The 22533-nt window shown below is 39.9% G+C and overlaps 1 protein-coding gene across 5 annotated transcripts in view; it reads left to right on the forward strand.

Moving 5' to 3' along the window:
- The window catches only part of LOC106060999 (FERM, ARHGEF and pleckstrin domain-containing protein 2-like), a 118433-nt gene that overhangs the window by 20744 nt on the left and 75156 nt on the right, over nt 1–22533 (forward strand). The window contains exon 1 of one of the 5 annotated variants that reach the window (XM_056011787.1): nt 19051–19224. The exons of the other annotated variants lie outside the window; for them this stretch is intronic. The gene's annotated coding sequence lies outside the window, so the exon portion shown is untranslated. Of the gene's footprint in view, nt 1–19050; nt 19225–22533 lie in introns of those variants that run through there. 5 annotated transcript variants of the gene reach the window in all.

The raw sequence follows: 22533 nt of genomic DNA on the forward strand, positions 1-22533 counted from the left end.
AAGGGGGCTTCGTCATGGCAAGGGGGCTTCGTCATGGCAAGGGGGCTTCGTCATGGCAAGGGGGCTTCGTCGTGGCAAGGGGCTTCGTCATGTGTGTGTATAGCAATGACTCTAAAAAGCTGCATGAGATTCCGACTACTTCGATACATTTCAGAAATCCCGAGAAGGTCTTTGCATTTTCAGAACATGTTGGTGTAGTTCTTGTAGGACAGCTTAAACTTATGTCGATTAAAGTACAATGTGTGTTTATAGGAGAAGCTGGTTTCTGATTATTACAATGTTTAAAATTTTTATTTAATACTTAAATTTTCCATCTTTCTTGTCACGTCTTTGCTTCTTTTAAGAATAAAATTTCTTGCGCTAATTGTATTGCCTTTGTTGCATTCATTCCCGATTGCAAATATTGTATGCAGGATCGTAACCGAAGCTGGTACTTTCAAAGTTCCGAGTTTAAGACTGTGTCGTTCCATCTGACGGTCAGTCACCAGCACCTGACCAGCCGTGTGTTTCCGTGCGTGCCTGCGTGTGCGTTACTGACGGCCGAAGTGAAAGTAATGGCCATGCGTGCCGCTGGGTACTTTTGACCGTTGCCGTGATCTCTAGTGGTTCGCATTGATCGCTGGTAATGGTGGCCTGGAGTGCTATATGGGACTTTCACGAGTTTTATCGGTGGGAGTTAGATGTAATCACAGACACGACGGTCTTACAAGGAGCAAATGCGTATCCAGTGGTGACCAAGCTTTTTTCGGCCGAGGGGCCATAAATATCCAACACGAATGTGACGGGCCGCTTTGCTGAAAATAAATCGCATAGTCCAATGGAACAGAGCCTCTGTGGCTTCATTGTGCACTCTGGGGCAGAAGATTCCAAAGGCTGGAGAGCATCGTGCCACGAAATGGATATGGCCCCCAGCAACTTTGGTTGGGCATCACAGCTGTATGGAATAAACTATACTATAGGCCTACTACATACCCTGCTCGTTAACCGTTGGCCATAGAAACAGATGACCTTAACATCATCTGCCCCATAGATCGCAAGATCTGAAAGGGAACTATACTATATACTACAGTACTATAATTTTACAGATACATTCGCATTTTATCCACAGGTTATGAAAAGGTGGTGGCGCGGTGTTCGATTGGTTTCAAACCTGAGGTCCTGCTTCGAATCTCGGTGAAGACTGGGATTTTGAATTTCGGGATTTTTAGGGTGCCCCTGAGTCCACCCAATTCTAATAGGTCCAAACCTGAGGTCCTGCTTCGAATCTCGGTGAAGACTGGGATTTTGAATTTCGGGATTTTTAGGGTGCCCCTGAGTCCACCCAATTCTAATAGGTATCCGACTTTAGTTGGGGAAAGTTAAGGCGGTTGGTCGTTAGGCTGGCCACATAACACCCTGCTCGTTAACCGTTGGCCAAAGAAACAGATGACCTTAACATCATCTGCCCCATAGATTGCAAGGTCTAAAAGGGAACTATACTTTACTTTACTATGAAAAGGTATTATTTTCGTTATCTCTGCTGCACCCCCGCTCCGCTCCCTAAAAAAAATTCTAACGTTTTTAAATGTAAAATCTTTTTTTACAAATCTTATTTCAACTCTGTCTGTCTGGTAAAAAGTTTTGTACACGTTATTTCTCTCACACCCATTCTCGGATCAAGTTGAAACTTTGCACATTTAATCATTGGAGTAGACAATCGATAAAAAAAATTAATTATCGAATTATTACTGGTTATTAATTATTTTGTTTGATGCCCTCAAAGGAAATTAACCCTTCAGTACACACAGTTCTGTCCATTTCAATAATTGTACACGTTATTTCTCCCACACCCATTCTCTGATCAAGTTGAAACTTACTAGTTTTTTTTAAAAAGGATTTTGTTTCTTGATACACATGTAAGTGCTACGTGTTTTAAACACTAAGAGAATTAATCGTGTCTCTTTTGTCCCGTCCATTCCTTACACTTCCTAAACATTTATTGTGAATGCTAGATTTATCTATGATCCTTTTATAGCGTTCACTTAACATGCAGATTAATACTATGGTGGTGTAGGGCTAGCACTGTGGCAGATCATCATGCCATTATCAAAGGGATATTACGTTTTTTTTAATAGAGTGATGTGTATTCGATCTCACGACCTTTAAGCTCGACAGCCAAGATCTTATCGCCCAGCCCCCATTTTGTGGCGTGAAGTCTGCTGTACTCTTGACTTTTGAGTCTTGAGAGTTTATTTGATTGCCAGCTGTTGCTGTTTTGAGATTTAGAAACCTTGAGCTGTGTAGCCGTGTGCGGTTTCCGCGAAACGTTTCTCTGCACGCTCTCCTTGAAACCAGTTTCTTAGATTCAATTAACGCCGGACTTATCTCTCTCTCTCTACCTCCTGGGGACAACACACACAAGAGCAGGGGTTCTCAATGGGATGTTCTATGAGATCTCTTTTAAAAGCCCACGAGCTTTTTAAACAGCGTCAGTGGTCCTTAGCTGTAATGTTTAGAATTGACCTCCTGTCGTTGCTCTTGCAAGATGGCAACGCGTATCAGCGGAGTACGCCGAGGTTAATAAACTGTTAACTGACAACTAAAAGTAGTTCTTTCTTTTTTCCCTCTCTCTTTTTTTCTCTCTCTCTTCTACCCCCTTTCTCTCTCTCTCTCTCTCTCTCTCTTTATCTCTTCTCTTTTCTTTCTTTCTCTCTTTTCTCTCTCTGGTCTCTCTTTTTCTCCCTCTAACTCTTTTTTTCTCTCTCGGTCTCCGTCCCGTTTTCTAAGATGTTTCTTTTTATGTATATACTTTTAAGCCGCTATTTTAAAAAATAAATTGAATACAATCTCTTGTAAGAATTTTTACGACGCTCTAGGTGCGTTTTTGTTTTTTGTTTTGTTTTGTTTTAACTTAGATCACCGTAATGCTCCAATGTTCTTACAGAATGTAACATTTAATAGATTAGTAGAACTCCTTTCACTGATTACATTCAATGTACTTGATAGGATTACCTTTAATGATTTCACATCTAGAGTTATTTGTTCCCAGTGCTTAGGCGAAATTTATATTGCTGTAAAGATTAGATGTCCGGATAAGAGCCGTCTATAAAGATTATTCCAACACAATCTGGTTGGCTGGATACAGGTAGACGCTGTTTTGTTTCACCCAGCTGAAAACATCAATAAATGACGGCGCTGTTTGATGTCTTATTGATTCAGTTACAGAGCAACATCGTGGCTGGGGGAAACTCTAAACCCGGGGGCTATGTTTTGTTGCACTTCAATAGAGGATCCCATTAAAGCCGTGGCATATTTATTACAAGCTCTAATTAATTTATACACACGATTTCACCAGCAAAGCCCGTGGGCTTCAGTTTTATAAGACTGCTTAGCACAGTGTTTGTCTGACCATCTGAACAGCCTGGCTTAATGGATATGTAATCTTATAATAAGGCAATGCAATGTAGTGTCGAATTATATAAGACTTTCACACCATAGCCTATTTATTAATTGTCGTGCTGCTTGCTTTCCGATTCTGACACCACCAAGTGTGTTAAGTCTTTCTCTGCCTGTCCCTCTTGCACTGAGCTGAGTGGGATATTGTGGCTGAACGTTCACTGCCGAAGTTTCCAGGAAATGAAATGTACAGAAAATAGAAGGACGTTTGTGAGAACCTTTGCTGGATGTTGGCGTGTATTGCGATTTGTCTTTGTGCTGTCCGCTTAGCATTCTTGTAAACATTGGCATCGCTAGAGCCGAAAATGTCTACAAATTTAAAGGTTACCTATTATCACAAACTTGAGCTTAGGTCCTCACGCGCCGTTCTGGGAATAGGGCTCTCTCTCGGCCGTAGGCGACTTCCACAACCTCTTCCCAGCTGGTGCCAAAGGATTTTAGGTCTTCTTAGAAGGGGCGACGCCATGTTAGACGTAGACGGCCTTGTTTTCGGCTTCCATTTTATGGCTTACTTTGATAAACGTGTATGATAGTCATTCTCATTCATCGCTTCTGAACCACGTTTAGCCTGTTTTTAACCAGACTTCCACGTCTCTCAAGCGTAAGAGGCCGTTCGAATAACGTGTCTTCTGAGAATGTGGATGTTGGTCTCCAGGTTAATTCATTTGTTCGCCCAGATAGGCCGTAGTTTTTGGAAGACGGCATCTGCTTTCCTTACCTGTTATCACATCTATAAGTTGTATATGCAAATCGCATGTTTGGTTGCAAAAAGTAAATATTTATTTTCATAGTTCAACAATCACCAAGGTCCTACACAGTTGTTGAGACTCTTTTAAGGTCTGCACATTGAGACAAATGTCTATTTCAAGCAACTTTTTTTTCTCTCTTCACTCAGTCACTCAATGCCATTAGTGAATCTTGTGTATTAGTGAATTGTTTTATAATGGTCAGCTATGGATATCTTGGGCCAGCGAGATAAAGAACATATCAAAGTATTCATTTCCTTTTGACGACTAGGGTATGTGTGTGTCTCTCATTTTATGGTGAACATCATCGGATGACCACTCTGTCCAGTAATGACTGGTCAAGTACCCAGTAAACCGATATGCTAAATTTTGACAAAGGGGTGCGCGGCTCAAAAAAAAAAAAAAAAAAAACAAGCTCAAAAATATGTAGAAAGGCTCCGCAAATGTAGAGAGAACTTATTGGGAAAGTATTCGCCACTATCAGTGGTCTCTAAGGCTTGCCTCTGTTCTAGATTGATCAATAGAATTGGCTATCATTGGTTGTATAGCTGCTTATGTAGATATCTAATTGGTCAAATCAAACACTCAAATTCTTAAGTCAAAGAGACTGAACTAAACACTTTCGTTCTGCAGTTACATCTCAGGGTTCTACTGGAAGTAAAGAATTCATAAATTCCTCAATGATAGATCTGTTCTAGACCATGCTGACAAATTAGTATATCATGATAGTCTTAACAGCAGAAGCAGTTAGAGCCACACTGTTAGCCATCCTTAATGCTAGAACTATTCTAGACCATGCTGACCAAATATGATACCATGATAGGCAGCTATTAGTCTCACCTGTAATGCCATCAACAGTAGGAGCAATCAGAACCACGCTGTTCGCCATCCTCAATGCTAGAACTATTCTAGACCATGCTGACCTAATATGATACCATGATACGCAGCTATTAGTCTCACCTGTAATGCCATCAACAGTAGAGGCACTCTGAGCCACGCTGTTAGCGATCCGTTGATCAATCCAACGCGACGACCTGGCCAACACCTTCCTCCTCCCCTGGCTCCTGCTTGGACGTGTCTACAACTACCTGGAGAGAAATTTGAGCTCCAGTGGCGATTAGCTCCCCTTGTTACACCAGTCGATATTGATCTGACATTGATGACATTCTGACCACAGAAGTAGCGCCAAAAACGCTTGGACCAAGGCGTGTCAGAAGATAATTGGACTATTCACTTGGTGTTCTTGTGCATGTGCATCATACCAACTGAGAACTTGATCGGGAGTGCATTGGGATTGTTAATGTGTAATATGTATTTAATTATATTTGTATTACGGTATTACCCGCCCCATTTTTTTTTTTTTTTTTTACAAATGTATCCTTGGTCATGTCGGTTTTATCCAATTGCATGGAGTTATACTTATTTTAGGTCCTTTTCAGCATACGATGAGAAACTTTTTTTTCAATGCAATATCCAACGGTTCCTATAGATTTACACATCTACATTAAGTATACTTGTATGAGAACTACTGTCCTGTATAACCAATAGTATTAACTCTTTGTCTCCTAACTGACGATACCCAACGTTGATTCCACTAGAATGTGGTAAATAATTACGGAGAGAAAGAGTTAAGTGTGACCATAATTGTAATATTGCCGTGCCTGTAATAGTACTAGACCTTTTAACAAAACGTTACGGGCCTCAACTGACAATTTTCTCTTCGCTTTGCTCTGGCTGGGGTGAACTTTGATTCGCATGGCACACGTTGATCAAGATCTATGTTCGCATCAGAATAAGGGATGAGTTGGACGATCGATAGTAGAGCCTTGGCTGTGATTACAGGCGGAGATCATGTCCACCCCACCCGATCTCTGTTGGTTAGTGTGAAGCGGGTAGCTAGTTTGGAATCTGACATGGCGCCGTCGTTAACCTTAGACCACGGACACGCCATATAACCCCCTCCCCTTTTTGTATTATTTTGACTGAAATCGCCGAATTTATTTGATGTTGAATGTATCCGTCTTTTTTCCTTACTCGCTTGTTATTCCTCCTTCCCACTCCCTCCCTCACTCTTTTGTCTCCTCTTCATCCCTCCTTCTCTCGTCTCCCCTTCCCCTCCCCCTCTTTTGTCTCTCATTCACTCCTTCCCTACCCCCTCCAGTCTCCTCCCCTCTCTAGCTAATAAATGCACATAAAAAAACACACACCCTGTTATCAATTTTATGTACTTCAAATACCGTCGTGACTTCAGAGCATTTAGGATTTATCCTCAGTAAACTTGATTCATTGGCTGCTGTTGTGGGAGGATACGCGTGTACGTGTCTCTGACTTCACTTAAACTTTTTTTTAGTGAACGATTTTGTTTCAAACTTCTCTCCATTCCATTGAACTCTGAAATACTTGTGTACAAATGAACATTTCTGAAATATTTGTGTACAAATGAACATTTCTGAAATACTTGTGTGCAAATGAACATTTCTGAAATACTTGTGTACAAATGAACATTTCTGAAATACTTGTGTGCAAATGAACATTTCTGAAATACTTGTGTGTAAATGAACATTTCTGAAATACTTGTGTGCAAATGAACATTTCTGAAATACTTGTGTACAAATGAACATTTCTGAAATATTTGTGTACAAATGAACATTTCTGAAATACTTGTGTGCAAATGAACATTTCTGAAATACTTGTGTACAAATGAACATTTCTGAAATACTTGTGTACAAATGAACATTTCTGAAATACTTGTGTACAAATGAACATTTCTGAAATACTTGTGTACAAATGAACATTTCTGAAATACTTGTGTGCAAATGAACATTTCTGAAATACTTGTGTACAAATGAACATTTCTGAAATACTTGTGTGCAAATGAACATTTCTGAAAAAAAAAGTTGTACTATTGGTTTACTTGAACGAAACAGCTACACCGAGTTATTGTGTTTGTTTTTTTTTAAACTTGTGCTTTGAAATAGCATCAAGAACACGGTACAGCCTGAGGTGCTTTAGATTATATGATGCCCTTTGAATAGCGCCATGTAATCATTCCACTGAAGTTAGGATTAGATGTTATTCCTGTTTGTTTATTTTGGCTGCTGTAAATATTTGTTGAATGCATGAAACCATCAAAGCCTAGAACTGTCTGCCCCTAAAATTTTGTTTCGCCGAGAGAGCCGTGCACTTGTTTTAATACAAATTAGATTTCTACAGAGAGACAAGTACGCATGCGCACTTATGTAGTTCTTTGATGGAGTTGTGTGGGAAAGTGATCTTGTGTAACAATTGATCATTAGTTTTGAAGTTTAATCGCACCAGTTTGTCGTGTTTTAAAATTGTATTCTTTTATTTTAGTGATATCCAAACTACGTCGTGCGGGCCATATCCGGCCCCTCCGAAACTTCTGCACACAGTGCTTAAAAATTGCCGAGGCTCAGTTCCATTGGGATCATTGACTTTCTGTGCTGATTCTGTCTGTAACACACGCCACGGAAATTGATTTGACCGAAAATTAATTGAAGCCTAGATTATATTTTTATACTGTCTCACTCTTAGAAAGTTTGTTTTAAAAGATTGTATTGCTTAAATTGCTAACTCTTTTTATGTAGGCTACTTGTTTGTGTATTAATTTGTAGTGTCATTTTGACATCATATTTCATTCGTAACACTTTCTGTACAAATAATGGGAACAAGATAACTAAGGGAGTTCGTGTTTAAACGCTTGGGCAGCCTCCCTGGGTCCTTTGTTTTGGTATAGCAGTGTCTTCAAACTTTTTCCTTAACGGAACACTTCGCACTTTCTGAGTATTTAGCGGAACACTTTGCTTAGTTTTTTTTTTAAAGAGAGTTTAATGCACGGGGTGGCCTGCTAGTTAATTATTCCAGTAGTTCGTGGAGCACGTATTCATGCCTCGCGGAACACTTGTGTTCCCCGGAACACAGTTTGGGAAACAGTGGTAAAGTATTGTAGGTCAAAGAACAGGGGATGATGTTTTTTTGAGCACGACAAACAGAAGGGTGTAATCAGATTTCAATGTCGCGTTTCGCTTTTGTGGTGAATGTCATTAGTGACCTATTTGAGCAGGTCATTGTAACTATAAAAAAGCTAAGCTTCCCTTTCGTTTAACAAAGCAGCACAGGAAACCTTCATGTGTGGTGCTGAAACCTTCAAGTGTGCATATCAGAACCTGTGAACAACAACGATACTACGATTCTATTTATTTCAATATAATGTACATACATTGACATACAATAAACATACATGAAATCGCACTCTAGCGGAATACTTTAAGTAGCAGTTGATCAGCGAATACATTTCAATGTTCATTTTTATTTAGTTCATTCGTTTGATAGATACCAGAGCTTTTTTTTTTTTCAAAGGATACTGTTATTTGTGTACAGTTATTCCATATCTACAGAAACAGGCATTTTATTTATTATGTTTTACAGATTTCGGAAAAAAAAAAGGTTTGCATATTTACTAGTCTAGGTAAATGGGGTTGTCTTTCAGCAGATCAAGAGTTTCGTGACGCACTCGATGTGCGATGGTGAAATTCTGATTTTCAAAAGCATTTTTATTTTTTGTGTGATCTGAACGTAACTGGCTGATAGATGAACAGCACAAAATCAATAGCTAGTTTTCCCCCCTGTCGTGGGCCTCTAAAAATAATAGCGCTACAGTTGTGATATTGACTCAACCTGAAATAGACTTGACCTTCATAAAATCATTGGGTTCTGTTATTATTGCCTCAGAAGTTTCAACCGTTCTCCTAAGTGTGGGTATCGGCACTTGCCGTTGTTTTTTTTTTAATATTTATTTAATAGGTTTTATAACGCGCAGCTTTCACACATATAGCATGCTTATAGCGGTAGGGTCCAATCTCTTTTGGTGGGTCCAATCTCTCTTGTAAACCAGTGAAGAGTGTGGAAGAGAGAGTATCTGGGAGAAGGTTTTTAGTGCTGCCTAAAGCCGCTCAGCAAACACAACTCGAGTCGGGGGTGCTGAACCTTGAGCCCCTTTGATAGTTCGCCGAGCTAAACTCCAGCGTACTTAGCCTCACGGGCGCACATCCCTGGATAGATCAGCTGCGTGGAAAGATGGGGACTGCTTTTTGGGCGACATCGTTCCGTCCAAAGCGAATTCCCAGGCACCATGACCCTTGGTCGTATCTCGACTGAGGGAGGCCATACATACTTGCCCAGGCACCATGACCCTTGGTCGTGTCTCGACTGAGGGAGGCCATACATACTTGCCCAGGCACCATGACCCTTGTTCGTATCTCGACTGAGGGAGGCCATACATACTTGCCCAGGCACCATGACCCTTGGTCGTGTCTCGACTGAGGGAGGCCATACATACTTGCCCAGGCACCATGACCCTTGGTCGTGTCTCGACTGAACGAGGCCATACATACTTGCCCAGGCACCATGACCCTTGGTCGTGTCTCGACTGAGGGAGGCCATACATACTTGCCCAGGCACCATGACCCTTGGTCGTGTCTCGACTGAGGGAGGCCATACATACTTGCCCAGGCACCATGACCCTTGGTCGTGTCTCGACTGAACGAGGCCATACATACTTTCCCAGGCACCATAACCCTTGGTCGTGTCTCGACTGAGGGAGGCCATACATACTTGCCCAGGCACCATGACCCTTGGTCGTGTCTCGACTGAGGGAGGCCATACATACTTGCCCAGGCACCATGACCCTTGGTCGTGTCTCGACTGAGGGAGGCCATACATACTTGCCCAGGCACCATGACCCTTGGTCGTGTCTCGACTGAGGGAGGCCATACATACTTGCCCAGGCACCACGACCCTTGGTCGTGTCTCGACTGAGGGAGGCCATACATACTTGCCCAGGCACCACGACCCTTGGTCGTATCTCGACTGAGGGAGGCCATACATACTTGCCCAGGCACCATGACCCTTGGTCGTATCTCGACTGAGGGAGGCCATACATACTTGCCCAGGCACCATGACCCTTGGTCGTATCTCGACTGAGGGAGGCCATACACACTTGTCTCAGTCGAGACCAATCGTTGTTGTAGGCCTCATCACTGACATGCTACGTCGCAACCTGTGGGCTGTGGAGACTAATAGCTCGTTGCCACGCCGTACAGGCCTGTGACATGGCAACACGCTATTGGCCCAAACTGCCCACAGGTTGCGACGTTGCAGGTCAGTGTTAAGGCCTTCTATGACAAATGGTCTCGCCTCAATGCAGATTTGGATTATTTCTTAACATTATGGACATGAGGGTGAAAAAAGATTACCATTAGCTTTTGAGATGAGTATGTCATTGGTGATCTATTAGGGTAGTAGTTGTCAATAATAGAAGATTCTGAGAGTCGAACCCCCGGATGACGTGTTAGATTAGTCAAAGCGAAGCGACCACCTAGTCACCAGCAAGTTGTTGTGCCGAGATGAAGTAGTCGTGTAGCAGGCTGTATAGTACTTCCTCCACAAGGGGCTAAGACACACTCAAGTCGAGATACTTATTGATTCCCTGTTTTCACTTTGATTGATAACTCCAGTGGACAAGGCTTTCTGGAAGCTCGCACACATACACGCAGACTTAAAGATGATAAAGAGAAGAAGAAGAAGAAAGAGAGATGTGAAAGAAAAAACATAAAGTAGAAAAACAGTGAATGAGATGAATGAATATGGAAGGAAAGAGGCTAAATGTATTAGGAGTGATATAGTACTCTAGATAGGTATCCTCTTATTGTTGGACATGATTGCCTTCAACGTTAGTCACTTGATATGTTTCAATATGCTACAAGTTCATTATTGACACATTTCACCAGATGTTTACTTTGAATAGATCGATAGTCAACTCTGCACACAACACACAAGTCAAGAACTATTTTAATTAGCTGATATCATTGACATAAAGTCAGAAATCATTTTAACTAGCTAATACAAGAACAGAAAGTCAGGAGCCATTTAACTAGCTGGCATCATTGACAGAAAGCCAGGAGCCATTTAAATAGCTGTCATCATTGACAGAAAGCCAGGAACCATTTTAACTAACTGGTATCATTGGCAGAAAGCCAGGAACCATTTTAACTAACTGGTATCATTAGCAGAAAATCAGGAACCACTTGAACTAACTGGTATCATTGGAAGAAAATCAGGGACCATTTGAACTAACTCGTATCATTGGCAGAAAATCAGGGACCATTTGAACTAACTGGTATCATTGGCAGAAAATCAGGAACCATTTGAACTAACTGGTACCAATGAAGTGTGAAGAGCTCCTGGATCTAGTTCATGGCTAAGAGATCTTCTTCTCTGTTTCACTGGGACTTTTTACCCTTCATCTTAAGTGCCATCGACATTAAAATCAGGAGCCAGTGTAACACCCCAATGCCATCAACAGTAATGTCATATCCAGCTAAATGCTTTTAAATCCATTAATCCTCTTAACGGGCGAATCTAATCACACAAACAGTGTGGATCAGAGAGATGCTTTAGTTTCTCAAGTTCAAACTCAAAGGTATAATTGAAATCTCTTACACGGCTGTTTTTGTCGCTTCATTGAGAAGATCGAAATGAATGCGCCTTATATGTCCATGTGGTGTGGGCTCAAGTAAACAGTACGCTCGAATTTGTTCGATAAAAGCTTAACTTCAACTGTAATGAGTTTCAGCACAAATCTATAATAATAGCAGTGTATTCGATTCCGAATATTAAGGATGAGATATATATATAAAAAGAACAATAACTTCTCCAAGTAGTATAATACAGTGTAATTAAAAACCTTGTATTGAAAGAATTTAATAGTCAACCTACTAAATCTGCAATCTTTTAAATCTGGAAACGCTTTTATAAAGCCCCTAGTAACGCTTCCGGGAGGTACTCTTCAAGAATCATATGCTTGTAATCTACCCTGCTTTATATTTGTTTCCGGAAAATCTTCATTGCACTTGTGGTGTGAACCGAGAGACCCCATTTAAACGCATACATGTTGCTTTGTCATGATCCCATCTAAACGCATGTGAATGTGCTCTAATGTGGTGTACAGAAAATCTTTTAAGACTTCGCTGATTGCCACAAAGATCTCGACTTTTTCTCTCGAATGTTTGTACAAAAAAAAAATGATCGAAAATAAATGTCAGCTTGAACCTTTTATAAGTGCATAAATAAACTTGTCCATCAGGAGTCAGAGCAACGAATTCTTTTTCAAATTAAATCATGGGTACCGTTACTTATTTCCGCGTTCATTTTTTTTAGTACCATTTTAGACACACACAAAATTTCTTGTATACAAACCAGGTGAATGATGAAGTGTTCTATACTTCTTACACAAAACCAGGTCAATGATCACCTACTCTATGCTACCAATTCTTGGATGCGTCCAGCGTACATCTTGATCTCTAGTCTTGACATATGTACGAGTCATTTCCCAGCCGCAAGTCTTGCGCTGGGATGGAAACTGGTGAATATTCATGAGCCCAATGGAATGAACACCGGGGGATTAGAATGTCGACCTGACAATGTGTGTGTGTGTGTGTGTGTGTGTGTCTAGCCGTTGTCCTCCCTCTCCCCCCCCCTCCCCCAATAAATAAACGCCATTCTGGACTTAATAGAGGTCCCCCTCCCATCTTACCTCCATATCTTGTCCTTTCAGATGCGCTGGGAAATAAAAAAAAACGGATTCCTCACTACCGTGTTGAGTACAGCTCTGGCATTGAAAGCATTGTGGCCGACTCCTGTTGGCGATTGTGACTTTTATTGTGTGGCCCATAACGTTGTTGCGTGTAGAGATTGAAATGGAGTGAAACAGCAGACCATCGTAAGGCGGGGATGCTTAGAATTCACTGAAGACAAAGTCTTCGTTTAGAATAGTGAACAATGGATTAGCCACATTTCAATCGTATCTTAGAAATAACAAAGGTTCGTTCAAAACAGAAGATATTCACCTCCCACGCATCATGTTTCAGTCTAGTGTGCTTGTTAATGAAACTCTTGGCTGTTCTGGCTGATTGAGGCAACCCGTTTTGTTTTCAGTTCCGCCGTGACCACTTAATGAACTGCTTGTCTTACGGACTTGTTTAAGACGCTGGTCCCTGCTCCACCTGTGCAATACATGCCGCCTTTAGTTGTCACACTTCTCTTCTTCCCTTCTCGTACACCCCAGCCTGAACATTCGTCTTTTTTTTCCTGGAGTAAATGAATGCTGAACTAATAGCTCTCGGTCCTGAGTCGGGCTGAGAAGAAAAGAATGACATTGTCTCACATTGTATCTTATCTTATATGATACAGACGTTACTTCAAAAAAAATAAGATGATTACGTCCTACGCGTCATGCATTTAGTCATATTAACCAATGACCTAAACTACGCCAAGTCATTGGTTTTCCTGGTGTCCTCAATGTCCTTTAGTTATTATTGGATGTGAGTGAAAATTTCAAAGAGTTTTAGTCCTCACATGATGCCAGTCCAGATCTGAAATTAAAATTTATTTCATCCTGGCCCAAAACTCTCGCGGGACAGAGGTGGATGGAAGCGGGGTTCAAACCCTGGACCAAAAGATGACACGACCTGGTTAGTCATTATTCTCTTGACTTATCTTTGAAACTTTACGAAGTGGAGTGTTGTGAATCTATTTTAAGGCATATCTATGTTTTGTTTCTTGACAGTGCTCAATGGTCCATGTCTGTCTTAGAAAACAATACACAAGCCATAAATCCCTCCCCCGCCTCTCTAAAGTTGCACCCTTTTAAGTATATTCCTCGTTGTTCCCTGCTGCAGCAAAGGTGCTTAGAATGTAATGCGTTATTATAAGATGACACTTGAGCTGGCCAACACTAATACTGACAGCCTAACATAATGTCTAGCAACATAGCCCAAGAACTGTAACTACTGAGTCAATGTCTCGTTTGAACAGTCTCCCCTTTTGTGAGTTCTTTCACGTCATTACTTGAGGCTCTAAGCAGATTAGGCCCTATACCACGTGGGATAAACTCCCATCAGATGATATCTGTAGGAAGATCTAAAGGTCACTAAGACGTTTAGTGCTATTGTTACACTAATTAACCCCCAGTCCTAAGTGAAACTCAACAATAGCAATAAACAGTATGTCTCTGACTCAAACCTTGACCAAAGTGCGTTCTACGGAATAGCCCTGTTTTATAAGCACTGTAAACAAAACAAAAAAACCCTACCTAAGTAAGGTAAATGTTTAGTGTTTTGTTACAACTTCTTACCTATGAGAGTATGGTCATTGTTTACTGTTTGTTACTGCCAACAGACGGTAGTTGAGGACATTTGTGCAATGTCTAATTATAACTTCAGGAATTCATCCTATTTTTCTGCAGTGTAATATTTCAAGAACGTATTCTACAGTAATATTGTTATATTTCAGGAACTTATTTATTCTACAGTTATAGTGTAATATTTCAGGGACCTATTCTACAGAAATATTGTTATATTTCAGGAACGCAGTTATTCTACAGTTATATTGTAATATTCTGAGAAAGAAGAAAAACCCACTCTTTGTGTCAAGATCTTCACATTTTACCATCACCAAAAGATACCAAGTACTAGTTCCCTTAGCAATTAACTCAATCCACTTTCTGATGTCAACTTCACATGTAATTGAGTAATACTTCAGAAACCACATTATTTCGCAATAATAACATTATCAAGTACACAGTACATGATTATAAAATATTGATATTTCTGTTGGTTTCGATACAGGGGCGTTTCCAAGGTATGAGTTAAACCCCATCCAGCTTATATTTTTCGAGGACGTTCTCGGAATAATTTTAAACTGTGCGTTTTCTGCCTATAACAATTAGTATCGAGACAGCTCAGTGCAGCTTAACGGGATTTCCCGAACAGCTTAGGGCGTCTTAACGAGATTTCTGAGACATTGATTTTGTCCATTTTAATTTCTGTCTGTGGTTCAGTCCAAATGTCTGGCAAGGTGAACAGAAAAGTGCAGAGGGTGCTGGATAGTGTTAAGAACTAGATCAAGCTCTGGTGTCAATTGTTTGGGGGCTTCATCGAGATGTCTTGCCATGGGACATGTAGAAACTAAGCTAGGATGTCCACTACACGAACACTAGGTCACTTGGACTTAGCCAGTGTACATGTACAAACTAGTGTTTCAGGCGTCCCCTTCTCTTTAACACCCTTGTTTTAGGATTCCACGATCTGCAAAGTAATATTTGGCAACATTGTCTTTACTGTTCTGTTGTGACCACCCCTTAAAAATAGTCACAACACTTGAGTCAAAGTACGTACTTTTTAGTTTCTGTATGTCCGACGATAGATCTGGTAATACTTTATTTCAATTAACATCATCAAACTATGAGTCTGGGCTTAAGAGGTTCAAATCCTATAACCCAAAAGCCCTTGGACTAGAGCACTTATGTTGATTAAACCCAGACCAAATAATTTTAGAAGGCCTGAACACTGGCCTGCGACGTGACGTCAGACCTGTGACGTGACAACGAGCTATTGGTGTAAACTGCCCACAGGTTGTGACGTCGCAGGTTAGTAGAAGAATTGAACTGGTGTGTTTCTGTGTCGTCCATTGATTACGTTGAGTGTGAACTAATGACATCTTACGAAGTATTACCCAAAAAAAAGAAACAACAAGAAGCAATGAATTATTTCTCTTACTTCCGATTCCTGGCACTCCTACGCAAGGAAATGTAGTTCCTGTAGTTAACAGAAATTCATTCATAGAGTTCATGTCCTCAGTTTTTATTTCTTTCATCATTTTACGGTATTTCTTTGAAGTTTTTTTTTTCTTAGATCTAGTTCTGGAAGCTGTGCTTAATGGAGACCAGGCCTGGAGCTGAGCGTAGCCTAGGTAGCGTGACCTTGTTGTTGGGATCCGACAGGGAGCAGGTAGAAGCTCTGTGCCTAGACTTTCCGGGCATGTGGGGGAGAGGCGTTACTCTAAAGAAAACAGACGCATTGAAAGTTCACAAACTATTTTCCCATCTAATAGAAACAGTTGTTAGACTATGGATTTGATTAAGATCACGATTAGTTATATTTGGTATTCTATTAAGTATACTAACAATTCCCTCCTAAAACGATAATATTTGAGATTAAAATTGGTGGAGGAGCTGCTGTTTTCTTTTTTTTTTTAAATTGTTTTTTTTTCCATTGATATTGATGTCGAAACATTTCTACACGCGTCAGTTGTCATCTTTTAGTGTCAGGATCTAATTGCTTGATTGCTCGATATGGAGAAAGTGGTGTGACTAAAATAGAAGTTAGGTTTTTCTAAGTTTTTTTTTTCCTTGCTTCAGATTTTGTCATTTGCACGTTTTCTTGTCATAAATCAAAGTCTACTGCTTAATGTTTGATCCCCATCAGTTCATAGCAACAACACAGCTGTACTGGTGATTGCAGTTTTGACCTTTGACCGCTGTCTGTATTGAGTTTCAGACATGCGACTAAATGCTCCAAATGGCTTTCCATTTTTTTTTGTTCTCTATTCCTGTCCCCAGCAGTCAACCGACTCTTTGGAATGTTGTGTCTCTAATCGATCTCTGGAATCATTTGAATTCAATCAGCCCTCTTGAGACTCAGACTTTAAACATCGATTTACACACGCACGCACAGATTGGTAAATGCTGTCACTTGTTTAACTGCTCACTCGACAAGCTACCGCTGTCGTTCTCCACAACTTTTTGTTGTTGTTGTTGTTCGTGTGTTCTGGTACGCGGAGCATGACACCAGAAGCAGGTCTGTCTGGCGGGAGGAGGAACTGGCCCAACTCGTCAGATTATCCTAGGATTTGTTGGCGTGTCTGCTCTTGTTACATGGCCGGGTTGGTTGCCAAGGATAGAGTCATTTGTTTTGCATAACGACGAGAGAAAGGGATCTCCGAATGAAGATGGGGTCTGAGTTGGATAACATTGTTGGCCGTGGAGCCTGGTTTGACGTAGTCGTTCAAATTGGAACGTTCTCAAAAGTAGAGGACATGTAGTCCAGCCGTTTGGTGAAAAAAAAAATTGCCTGATTGTTTTGATAGCTGGTTAGTGGACTGCTAACACAGTGCCTTGTAAACAGTTGACCAAATAAATGTGAAATTCGACCTGAAGTAAGATCCTTTGGTCAGGAAAACGAAACTAATGTTCATTTATAGCCGGTCTCGTTACCAGCATAAATATTTCAATATATATATAGTTTATATATGGTTGTCATTGCTGTGAATAAATTATTTATTTCAATTATATACAATGATTATCTCATATGGGATGTTTTGGTTTTAAGCCTGAGGATATTTTTTAAAAATAAAAAATAAAAACTTTTCCGTTGTCCTATTTGTACTTCGATAGTGGCGGCACTCTATTTAAATATATTTCAATGATCTAGCCTTGGCTATGTATCGACTCAACTTGAGCTGTAAAATAAATCGACTCGAGCGCGACTCGCCAGCTCTAAATCAACGAAACAGATGCAAAGCTGCGCACCAGCCTGAGCGGGTTTAATGAATTCTCATAGCCGGCCTTGTGTCCAATGGAATGGTCAATGAAAAAGAGTTACATTGAGTTGCTGTCTGATATTGATTGGTACATCGCGAGTGTGTGTGTGTGTTGGTTTGTGTGACGTGACGCCATTGAAACAGTATTAATGGACAACGCTCATTCGATAACTTGTGAGGAGTCGCGACTTTACAAATGTGAGGGAATTATGGTCTGTGTAACCACTTTTGGCAAATTGATGGTCCTATTAAACGTCATTTCCTTAACTGTCTGTCAGATCGTGCTTGAACAAGTGCACTGTAATAACAGCGCAAACATAATAGAAAACTCATAAGTCCAAAGAACGACAATTGTGAATGACGCTGCTTCGGGTGCCTGGAGACTTTTAGTAGTTTGATTGTCGCTAAAACAGTCGCTAGCAGCGTCGGAAAGAGTTACTTTCGTATAAATGTCATCATTGTAGACTTTAATACCTGTGTTGCCAGGACATTAATTGCCTTTAACGTCAGTCAGCACACAAGAAAGAAAAAAGGAGGAAAAGGTATTTTGACTTGGTCTCAGTCGAACGACTCTTGACGTTTAGAGTGATCACACCTGAAAGACTAGGAGGTAATGTTATCGCACTTCCGGTTAAGAATTTGATAGTTCATTGTGTTATTGTGATGCTGGTATTTGTTGATTAACCTAGTTACTGTTGAGACACGTAACGTGTCATTTTGATGACTCGGTCAACGGTCATGGCTCAATAGTCTTTCGACTCGCGAACAGTCCAGTTTCCACTCCAAGGATCTTTGTAGTATGCGATGACCACCGTGTGTGTGTTGTCGTTAGGGAAATGGGAAGACGAGCAGGTATGAGTGTTGGACCTTGACCCATACTTGTCTGTTAGATGCTAATCACAAATGTCAGAACTGTATGTCAGATCATAATCATACATGACAGAACTGTAAGTCAGATCATAATCATACATGACAGAACTGTAAGTCAGATCATAATCATACATGACAGAACTGTAAGTCAGATCATAATCATATATGACAGAACTTTATGTCAAATCATAATCATACATGACAGAACTGTAAGTCAGATCATAATCATACATGACAGAACTGTAAGTCAGATCATAATCATACTTGACAGAACTGTGTTTCATATCATAATCATACATGACAGAACTGTACGTCAGATCCTAATCATACATGACAAGTATTAGTAATAAAAGAGCATGCTCTAGTGGACTTGCAATAGTGCATCACGATCACAAAATGACACACTCGTGTTTCAAAGTGGTACGTGTCTTCGTCTCTATCTTGTCTAGTATCGACTGCAACTTATAACACGGCAGCTTTGGGGCGCTCCTTGTTTTGATTTGGAGTATCATTGAAAGGACAGACAGTGTTGGTCTACTTTTAAAACACAGATCACGAAGACCTTAATAGAATGTTTATCCATCTAGCAGATACACAGCATGTTTCAATGTCATGAGAAACACTTTAGTTTGTTGAACTTCTTGCGTCAGGAGTTATGTTGTACAGTTGGGATTTACTGTCCAGAAAATCTAAGTGTTTTTTTTTTCGTTACGAAGTGAGTTTTGTTTAATTTGTTTATTTTTATTTTGTCAGAATTGAATAGATCTAGTCACCTTTTACAGGCTAGCAAATGTATTTAGATAATTATGACAGCCGTAACACGAAAAAGAAAAGAATATTAATACATTGATTCTTAATATATAGAGATATAGCTTTTTTTTTCTTCATGGGTGTTATTAAAAAGTACCACATACACATTTAAATATATATATATATATATATATATATATATATATATATATATATATATATATATATATATATATATATATATATATATATATATATATATATATATATATATATATATATATATATTCTACTAGCTTAGGTAAGCCGCATCTTTTTTGGCGTGAAAACACAATCTTGTCATTGTATTTCTATTCAAAGTGTTAGCAGCGTATTTCTACAGACACAGTATTTCTACGAGCTTTAGGAACGTTTTCTGCATTCGCTCGGTATTTCTACAATCTCTTAGTATTTCTACAATCGCTCGATATTTCTACAATCTCTTAGTATTTCTACCATCGCTCGGTATTTATATAATCTCTCTGTATTAGTCTTAGTATTCGCACAATCTCTTCTACTCACTTTTGGTATATCTACAATCTTTAAGTAGTTCCTACTCTTGGTATTTCTACAGTCTCTTGTGGTGCTACAAAATTTAAAACATAAACATGTCTTTAAAACTGCTTATCGACATTCAGGGGACAGCTAATTCACTTTTACATTTAGCAGACGACGCCCTAAGCTCATAGAAACTATCCCATAATTTTTAAATGCAATTAATGATTGTTTTTTTACATGATTGTTTCTAAATGATGAACAAAAGAAACCATGTGATTGATTTTTCCACTGAATATTGTCTATTGAAAATAAAAAAGTTGTATTGTCTTAAAATACAAGTTCGATAATTTTTTTTTTCAGTGTGTTGACATGTTGTTTGGCTTGTAAGATTTCTCTATCAATAATTCAAAAAGTTGAGCGTGCTGCCATTTCAAGCGTGTGTGTTTTTGCGCGTGTGTGTATGTTAGACGAAAGCCTGTCTTAAAAAAATCTGTGTGTTTATATAGTGTGAAGGGCTTTAGGTCTTGGAGGAATGGAGAGTTAGCGCTGAATCTGAACTGAAAAGCCCAGGCTGTTTAGCGACGTATTTGTTTAGTAATCAGCGCGAGATGAAGCTGTTCACTCCTGGACCTGCAGACGTCTGCGCTATTCTCTTCTGCTCAACTCATTGAGGTTATAAATAGCAACAGAGACATCCAACGTTGTCATTCTTTCTTAATGTCTTTAGACTTTTTTTTTTGTTTTTCTGTTGGAAGAGTTCTAGTGAAGTGAAATGTTTGTTCCCCTTCCTTCTTACCTTGCTGGGCAAGTGTGGCCTAGAGATTATTGATCTCGTCTGCAGTGTGTCTCGGGGAATAGTGCTAGTCTACCAGACTCGTGTCATTCATGACCAACTCTTTTGTGGCGCGTCGTGGCCCCGGAGCTTTTGCTTGTTTTAATGATTGAATTTGTATGTAATCCTTCCCTCAGCCTTTCAGCCCTCAAATCCTATTTTTACCCAGCATTCCCTCGTCTTGCGGACTTCCTCTTCCCGCTCTCTCGGCCACGTTCTCTTCGCGTCTGCTCTCGAAGACTTCCTTACTTCAAGTTACGAACTATTTTTAGGCGTAAGAATACAAACTGTTGTTTTTTTTCCTGACACGAAATGAAAAGTGTGAAACTACTTTTTGTTTCGGTTGTCGCTACATATACACTCTTGTGATAAAACTCTTGTGTTATTGTTTTTTTTTTTTTTTAAATAACGTCTCTCTCCCCCCCCCCCCTTTAATTTTTTAAAATTACGTCTTTACCGTGCAAGGCACACGACATGGTGGAAGATACAAAAACAAGCAACATATTTTTTAAATCCTTCAAAAGAAAAAAAAAACAAAGCATATCTAAAGGGGAAGAACTCCGCCCTCAAAACTATATCTCTTAAAAATGTACAACTTATTTCCCTTATTGGATATCAAACAAAATAATTAATTACCAATTGACTAATTGGGTATTTAAAAAAATGATTCTTGTTTTATTAGGTACCATAAATAACTATTTAGATTATCAATTTGATTGTAGAATGCATGAGTGAGAAATAGCGTTAACAATTATTTAAGGGGAATAAATCCAACATATCTATCCATAAACGTGAATACTGAAGGATTACTTTCCTTTTTTGGTATCAAAAAAAAAATTTCCAGTAATTATTTGACTAATTGGTTACTTTAAAAAAAAATTATATTCATGTCCTGTCTATGCCAATGAATAATTGTGCGAAGTTTCAACTTGATCCCTGAATGGGAGAGAAATAACTTGTACACATTTTTTACCAGACAGACAGACAGATCGAAAGACAGGCAGACTGAGTGAGTTGATATATGCTTTGTTAAAAAAAAAAATTAGCACTTTGATTTCATACAGAGCATAAGACATTCAAATATGGAACAAAGAAAATACAAAATCCAAATCGCTTGTAGAGTTTGTTTGTATATGTCCGCGGGCATTTGTGCACTCATTTCTGTCATTATTTTATCAAGGAGACAGCGTTTGAGGACTGGGGAAACTTTATTTTTTATGGTCTTTACTTGTTGTATCAAATTCTTTCTTCCATTTGACTTCATCCAAAATTTAATCATGAGAGAGAATTTTTAGCCTGGGATGCTCTGATAGGTCGGCTAGTGTTCTATGGCCTCCTTCAGTCGCGAAGCGACTATGGATCATCTCATGGAAATGAGATGAATGCCTGGACATAAGCTGTGGTCGAAACGATGTCAGCGACACATCAGTCCCCCCCCCTGATGTATCCAAAGGAACGGCAGTGCCGATACAGTTTGGGGTCAGCAGCGTCGCAGGTTCTGCCAGGGTGTAGCACTGGGTGCTTCAGACTGCCTTAGGGTCGCCAGCTCCTGATTTTCCCTCAGTGTTGACTTCCGAAGTCTTTCCCATGATTGGTTATAGCTGCAAGGCAACAGAGGTTTGAATTTAGAGTTTTCCTTCTCCTAGGTGTGTAGCCAGCCAAGGTTAACGAGCCCCTCCTGCCCGAGGCTTACTGGTTAAGGCGCCAGTTACTCGCCTTTGCCTCTTCTCCTGTTAGTAAGAACAGTTCCGCCAAACTCAATATCTGAGCCACACGTGAAGGCCAGGAGTTGGACTGGTTGTCAGAGGCTATTTGAGACACATGCCATTAGGAAGCATTTTATAGGTAGTGGAGTGCTTACATCCATTACCACTTCCGGCAATGACAACCTTGCGGAACCATGTA

The sequence above is a fragment of the Biomphalaria glabrata genome, chromosome 15, assembly GCF_947242115.1.
Source record: "Biomphalaria glabrata chromosome 15, xgBioGlab47.1, whole genome shotgun sequence".
In the NCBI taxonomy this organism is placed as follows: Eukaryota; Metazoa; Mollusca; class Gastropoda; family Planorbidae; genus Biomphalaria; species Biomphalaria glabrata.